At 31.2% G+C, this 7,876-nt stretch overlaps 4 non-coding genes across 4 annotated transcripts; all 4 read right to left on the minus strand.

The window, feature by feature from the left end:
• Positions 1-3,478: 3,478 nt before the first annotated feature.
• TRNAT-AGU lies at positions 3,479-3,552 on the minus strand. The gene has a single exon. It is a non-coding gene; the product is annotated as a tRNA-Thr (tRNA).
• A 1,654-nt stretch (positions 3,553-5,206) lies between these two features.
• TRNAT-AGU lies at positions 5,207-5,280 on the minus strand. The gene has a single exon. It is a non-coding gene; the product is annotated as a tRNA-Thr (tRNA).
• Positions 5,281-6,115: 835 nt separating this feature from the next.
• TRNAT-AGU lies at positions 6,116-6,189 on the minus strand. The gene has a single exon. It is a non-coding gene; the product is annotated as a tRNA-Thr (tRNA).
• Positions 6,190-6,874: 685 nt separating this feature from the next.
• TRNAT-AGU lies at positions 6,875-6,948 on the minus strand. Its single transcript has one exon. It is a non-coding gene; the product is annotated as a tRNA-Thr (tRNA).
• Positions 6,949-7,876: the final 928 nt, after the last annotated feature.

The following is a 7,876-nucleotide window of genomic DNA, read 5'->3' on the forward strand; positions in this document are numbered from 1 at the left end:
CCAATCAACCATTACCATTTCCTAGTCGTTCTAACCAGAAGAGGGGTGGAGTAAGAGTAGGAGAAGGGCAAGGCACTCATGTGTTCTTCATTCCCGGTGGGATGGCTTCTACACCAACATTGTGCACAAGTATAATCACGTCCACAGAAACAACATCGTCAGCAAGAATGAGAAAGAATCCGAGAGGGTGGGAGACGGTAGAATTGCAAAAACCGGGAAATTAACTGAAATAAGGAAGAAAACTTAAATAAAATTTTTTCAAATTTATTTTTTTATTAACGTTATAAAATGAACAATAAGTTTAATTTTGAGTAATTTTTACACTTTATATTTAAAATATTTTAAAATATATTTAGTTTAAATAGAATAAATATAATTTTTACTTTTAAGTCCAATATATATAAAAAAAATTTACATTTGATATCCGAACCAAATTTATATCTGTATATCTACTATCTATATTATACTAAGAGTTAATTCCAGCAATTGTAATCCGACTATGTTGATTTTTCAAAATCAGTCGCCGAATTTTTAATTTGAACAATTTAAGCCCCAGACTTTCAATTTTTTTCCAATGTTGGTCCTTTCGTCAAATTTTGGTTAAGTTGAGGTCAAATGAAGGATAAAATTGTTCGTTCACCTGTTTAGTGTATTATTACTCATATTTATCCTATCATATACACTATATATATGAATATATTCTTAGTCGAAGAGACTTCGGCTGAGATTATATGGCTTTGATTGAGACTTTGATTGAGATTATATTCATATATACAGCGTATAAGACATGAGAAATACGAGTAATAATACACTAAACGGGTGAACGAACAATTTTATCCCTTCATTTGACCTTAATTCAACCAAAATTTAACGAAATGACCAACATTGGAAAGAATTTGAAAGTCAATGGACCTAAATTGTCGATGACTAATTTTGAAAAATCAACATAGTTAGAGAACCATTAGTGGAATTAACTCATTATACTAATAAGAGCCCAAAAAAGTTAGGTCTATAATGTATAGAAAAAATGACGATCAAATTATTAAATCAAATAGATGGTTCAGATTGTTAGATTTATATTTTTCCTTGAGATTTCCTAATTTATCCTTAATTATATGATTTTTCGTTAAATATTCTATTCTCCGTTAATATTCCTTTAACTTTTAACTTACACATTAATTTATATAAGAAATGTCTTAGGTTCGAACCTCATCCCAATCAAATTTGACATATTGTTAACATATACTACGAATATGTTCGAATATATTGTTCAAAAGTAAGTATCCCAATTTATTACTCTTATTAAATTAAATAAATTAGTATTTACAACAAAAAAATAATACATAATGCATTTCTTTAATTTATAATTCGATGTCTACAGTACAATACCTTTATTCAAAAAAAATATTAATTATCAAAAAATTTAAAAAGACATATAATTTCATTAGTTATATTGTCTATATTTTCTACCAGAGTTAATTCCAGAAATAGTCCTTCGACTATTGACTTTTACCAATTTTAGTCATCGACTTTTAATTTTACCAAAGTTGGTCCCTTAACTATTGATTTTGTACCAATTTTGGTCCTTCCGTTAAATCAATGTTAAATAGGTGTTAAAATTGAGGGAGAAAATGTCAAATCAAATAGCTTAAGGAACGAACCAGGCAAGATCGGAGCCCCGGAGGATCCAAGAAGACTGCCACACGCGTGTGAGTGCATGTGGCTACAATCCAGTAGCCTCCCACGCACGATCACACGCATGTGGAGCGGCGTGGAGGCTGCAATGCGCGAATATCCCAAGAGTTGCTTTTCAGAGACTATTTAAACCCCCTTGATAGATTTTCAGAGGAGATTCCATTTTTTTTCTAGAAAGCTTTCCATTTTCCTTTCCCAATTTTGGGAAAGACTTTAGATAATTTAGGAGTAGCTTAGATCATTTCCATTGTAGAAGACAACAAGTTTAGATTGAAGGATCTCTTCACTCTAGGTGATTTCTATTACATTTCTATTATATCTTACTATCTTGTTCTTGGATTGAATTAGCTTTTGTCTTGAATTTCATATCATGAGTAGCTAGTTTAATCTAGAGATTTGGATTGTATGAAGATATGTTGCTAGTGTGATGATCTTATATCTATTTTTGGATGTAAATGCTTAGATTGTTGGGTTATCTATTCTTGTCTATTGATTGTTGTTTTGATGATATCTTGTTTGGATTTGGCCAATCTAGATGAGAGATTGAGCTCTTGACTCTTTCATGTCTTTGATTGGAGTTAGGATTTGAAGCTTTGTAGCAATCATAGATCCTACGGACTTCTTAAGAATAGTAGGATAGTGTGTAGCTTAAGTGTTTGATAAAATTCCTCTTAGAACTTTGGATGCTTGAAGGAATTCCAAAGTCCAAGAAGCCTTAGTACACAAAGGTGGAAAAGAACTAAGAACACACACTCTCGCCAACATCTTTGTTTTGATCCATTACCTATCCAATCCCTACCTCTTTACATATCTCGATGCAACATAGATGAGCACTATTTTCACTCAAACCTAATCTTATGACGTAAACACTTGACCACCCTCGAATCCATTGCATGACTCAATCACGTAAACACCCGAACACTTGACACACCTCCACGTCCTTCCTTCGAGACCGACACTCGGGGAGTCATTGACTTCGTCCTTCCTTCGAGACCGACACTCGGGGAGTCATTGCCTTTTCGTTTTGCAACATAGATGAGCACTATTTTACTCAAACCCAGTCCTTCCTTCGAGACCGACACTCGGGGAGTCATTGACTTTTCGTTTTGCAACATAGATGAGCACTATTTTACTCAAACCCTTAAGACGCAAACACTTGACCACCCTCGAATCTATTGCATGACTCAATCACGTAAACACCCGAACACTTGACACACCTCCACGTCCTTCCTTCGAGACCGACACTTTCACTTTCATATCAGGAACGTCGACTTGCACTTGAAATATCGAATTTTATTTTCCGGAATCCTTGCTCCTGGCTTATATTCACATAGGCAACTCATAAGAATAAGACGTTAAACTCCCTAAAACACGTGTAATTGAGAGATTAAGAATATCAGTGCCTTGGGTAAATGCCTACCTTCAGGAGAAGATTACCGAATGAGTTTTGTCCTCTGCGCTTCCCAAGAGATTTAGGGAGAAGGGCCTTGTCGGCCACCGCTTACTGACGACGGAACGCATCGTAAATTTCAATTAAAGGGTCCTCGCCAACAAACAACATAAAAGAAAATCCAATATCACCATTAGATTTTGATTAAGAACAGAAACTGGCATAAAAGCTACGCGCATCCGTTTTCTTGCTGCGTTAGTCGTTTTAACACACACATATCTTGTGACACCTCAACCCTACGCGAAAACTGCGATGTACACAAATTTACATATTTTGGTATTGACATTCACTATGTTCGATTTATAGAATATATATATGTTTTACTTTAGGGGGTGCTTTTGTTGAGATTTAAACTCAAGACCTCCCGCTTACTAGACGGGTGCTCTAACCAACTGAGCTACAAGAGCTATGTGCAACTATGTCTTTTATATATGTATATAAAATTGAAGTTTAATATACATAAACTACATAATACAAGCTTTTAATACCTAGAGATGTAGCGAAATGATATTAAGAAAAATGTGACTTAAACATAACTTCAATTTTCCTTGATTTCGTATTGTTAATTTTTTATTTTTATTTATGAAATTAGTTTCTTAGAAATATCAAATTTCGCTTTTTTTGTGCTTTAACATATTGATTTATTTAATTATTCACTTATAGAGATCTCTTAATAAAATAACATATTTGAAAGAGTATTGCATTCAAGAACTTGAATTTTTCCTTGATTTCGAATTGCTGATTTTTTAAAAATTATTTTCTAAGAAATATTAAACTCTATTATTTTGTATTATGATATACTGATTTATTTTCCTATTCTCTTATAGAGATCTCTTAATAAGGTAACATATTTGAAAGAGTATTGCATTCAAGAAGTTAAAGCATAATGAATTAGATTTAAGCATGGATGACGGAAGGCAAAAAGCCACCTCATCTCTGGTTTGAAAAAATACAACCCTTTAAAAAAAAAACAAAGGTCAACCTAACCTGACCCACAAACGGGCTAGCCCATGATAGGTCATAACATATGGGTTAGGTTGGTCCATCATGAGGTAATGACATTCAATTTGTTCTATGTTCACAAAATCAAAACTTGATGTACATATTTTGGAACTGACATTCACTATGTTCGATTTATAGAATATATGTATATGTTTTACTTTAAGGGGTGCTCTTGTTGAGATTTGAACTCAAGACCTCCCACTAATTAAATGGGTGCTCTAACCAACTGAGCTACAAGAGCTACGAACAATTATGTCTTTTATATATGTTTATAAAATTGAAGCTTAATATACATAAACTACACAATACATGCTTTTAATACTTAGAGATGTAGCGAAATGATATTTAGGAAAATGTGACTTACACATAACTTCAATTTTCCTTGATTTCGTATTGTTGATTTTTTATTTTTTATTTATGAAATTAGTTTCTTAGAAATATCAAATTTCGCTTTTTTGTGCTTTAACATATTGATTTATTTAGTTATTCACTTATAGAGATCTCTTAATAAAATAACATATTTGAAAGAGTATTGCATTCAAGAACTTGAATTTTTCCTTGATTTCGTATTGCTGATTTTTTTTAAATTATTTTCTAAGAAATATTAAACTCTATTATTTTGTATTATTATATACTGATTTATTTTCCTATTATCTTATAGAGATCTCTTAATAAGGTAACATATTTGAAAGAGTATTGCATTCAAGAAGTTAAAGCTTAATGAATTAGATTTAAGCATGGAAGACGGAAGGCAAAAAGCTACCTCATCTCTGGTTTGAAAAAATACAACCCATTAAAAGAAAAAACAAAGGTCCACCTAACCTGACCCACAAACTGGCTAGCACATGACAGGTCATAACATATGGGTTAGGTTGGTCCATTTTGATATATCTAGTTCTATCTCTATAGTATCCTTTATAGATTTTCATAAAACTAAATCTTACGTAACTATTGGCACATAGTAATGACATTCAATTTGTTCTATGTTCACCAAATCAAAACTTGATGACATTCACTATGTTCAATTTGTAGAATATATATATGTTTTACTTTAGGGAGTGTTCTTGTTAAGATTTGAACTCAAGACCTCCCGCTTACTAAACGGGTGCTCTAACCAACTAAGCTATAAGAGCTACGAACAACTATGTCTTTTATATATGTTTATAAAATTGAAGCTTAATATACATAAACTACACAGTACAAGCTTTTAATACCAAGAGATGTAGCGAAATGATATTAAGGAAAATGTGACTTACACATAACTTCAATTTTCCTTGATTTCGTATTGTTGATTTTTTTTTTATTTATGAAATTAGTTTCTTAGAAATATCAAATTTCGCTTTTTTGTGCTTTAACATATTGATTTATTTAATTATTCACTTATAGAGATCTCTTAATAAAATAACATATTTGAAAGAGTATTGCATTCAAGAACTTGAATTTTTCCTTGATTTCGTATTGCTGATTTTTTTTAAATTATTTTCTAAGAAATATTAAACTCTATTATTTTGTATTATTATATACTGATTTATTTTCCTATTCTCTTATAGAGATCTCTTAATAAGGTAACATATTTGAAAGAGTATTGCATTCAAGAAGTTAAAGCTTAATGAATTAGATTTAAGCATGGATGAGGGAAGGCAAAAAGCTACCTCATCTCTGGTTTGAAAAAATACAACCCATTAAAAGAAAAAACAAAGGTCCACCTAACCTGACCCACAAACTGGCTAGCACATGACTGGCTAGCACATGACAGGTCATAACATATGGGTTAGGTTGGTCCATTTTGATATATCTAGTTCTATCTCTATAGTATCCTTTATAGATTTTCATAAAACTAAATCTTACGTAACTATTGGCACATCATGAGGTAATGACATTCAATTTGTTCTATGTTCACAAAATCAAAACTTGATGACATTCACTATGTTCGATTTATAGAATATATATATGTTTTACTTTGAAGGGTGCTCTTGTTGAGATTTGAACTCAAGACCTCCCGCTTACTAAACGGGTGCTCTAACCAATTGAGCTACAAGAGCTACGGACAATTATGTCTTTTATATATGTTTATAAAATTGAAGCTTAATATACATAAACTACACAGTACAAGCTTTTAATACCTAGAGATGTAGCGAAATGATATTAAGGAAAATGTGACTTACATATAACTTCAATTTTCCTTGATTTCGTATTGCTGATTTTTTTCAAATTATTTTCTAAGAAATATTAAACTCTATTATTTTGTATTATTATATACTGATTTATTTTCCTATTCTCTTATAGAGATCTCTTAATAAGGTAACATATTTGAAAGAGTATTGCATTCAAGAAGTTAAAGCTTAATGAGTTAGATTTAAGCATGGATGACGGAAGGCAAAAAGCTACCTCATCTCTGGTTTGAAAAAATACGACCCATTAAAAGAAAAAACAAAGGTCCACCTAACCTGACCCACAAACTGGCTAGCCCATGACAGGTCATAACATATGGGTCAGGTTAGTCCATTTTGATATATCTAGTTCTATCTCTATAGTATCCTTTATAGATTTTCATAAAACTAAATCTTACGTAACTATTGGCACATCATGAGGACATCATGAGGTAATGACATTCAATTTGTTCTATGTTCACAAAACCAAAACTTGACGTACACGAATTTACATATTTTGGAATTGACATTCACTATGTTCAATTTGTAGAATATATATATGTTTTACTTTAGGGAGTGTTCTTGTTAAGATTTGAACTCAAGACCTCCCGCTTACTAAACGGGTGCTCTAACCAACTAAGCTAAAAGAGCTACGAACAACTATGTCTTTTATATATGTTTATAAAATTGAAGCTTAATATACATAAACTACACAGTACAAGCTTTTAATACCAAGAGATGTAGCGAAATGATATTAAGGAAAATGTGACTTACACATAACTTCAATTTTCCTTGATTTCGTATTGTTGATTTTTTTTTATTTATGAAATTAGTTTCTTAGAAATATCAAATTTCGCTTTTTTGTGCTTTAACATATTGATTTATTTAATTATTCACTTATAGAGATCTCTCAATAAAATAACATATTTGAAAGAGTATTGCATTCAAGAACTTGAATTTTTCCTTGATTTCGAATTGCTGATTTTTTAAAAATTATTTTCTAAGAAATATTGAACTCTATTATTTTGTATTATGATATACTGATTTATTTTCCTATTCTCTTATAGAGATCTCTTAATAAGGTAACATATTTGAAAGAGTATTGCATTCAAGAACTTGAATTTTTCCTTGATTTCGAATTGCTGATTTTTTAAAAATTATTTTCTAAGAAATATTGAACTCTATTATTTTGTATTATGATATACTGATTTATTTTCCTATTCTCTTATAGAGATCTCTTAATAAGGTAACATATTTGAAAGAGTATTGCATTCAAGAAGTTAAAGCATAATGAATTAGATTTAAGCATGGATGACGGAAGGTAAAAAGCCACCTCATCTCTGGTTTGAAAAAATACAACCCTTTAAAAAAAAAAAAACAAAGGTCAACCTAACCTGACCCACAAACGGGGTAGCCCATGACAGGTCATAACATATGGGTTAGGTTGGTCCATTTTGATATATCTAGTTCTATCTCCATAGTATCCTTTATAGATTTTCATAAAACTAAATCTTACGTAACTATTGGCACATCATGAGGTAATGACATTCAATTTGTTCTATGTTCACAAAATCAAAAC

Source organism: Ipomoea triloba, chromosome 10, assembly GCF_003576645.1.
Source record: "Ipomoea triloba cultivar NCNSP0323 chromosome 10, ASM357664v1".
Lineage (NCBI taxonomy): Eukaryota > Viridiplantae > Streptophyta > Magnoliopsida > Solanales > Convolvulaceae > Ipomoea > Ipomoea triloba.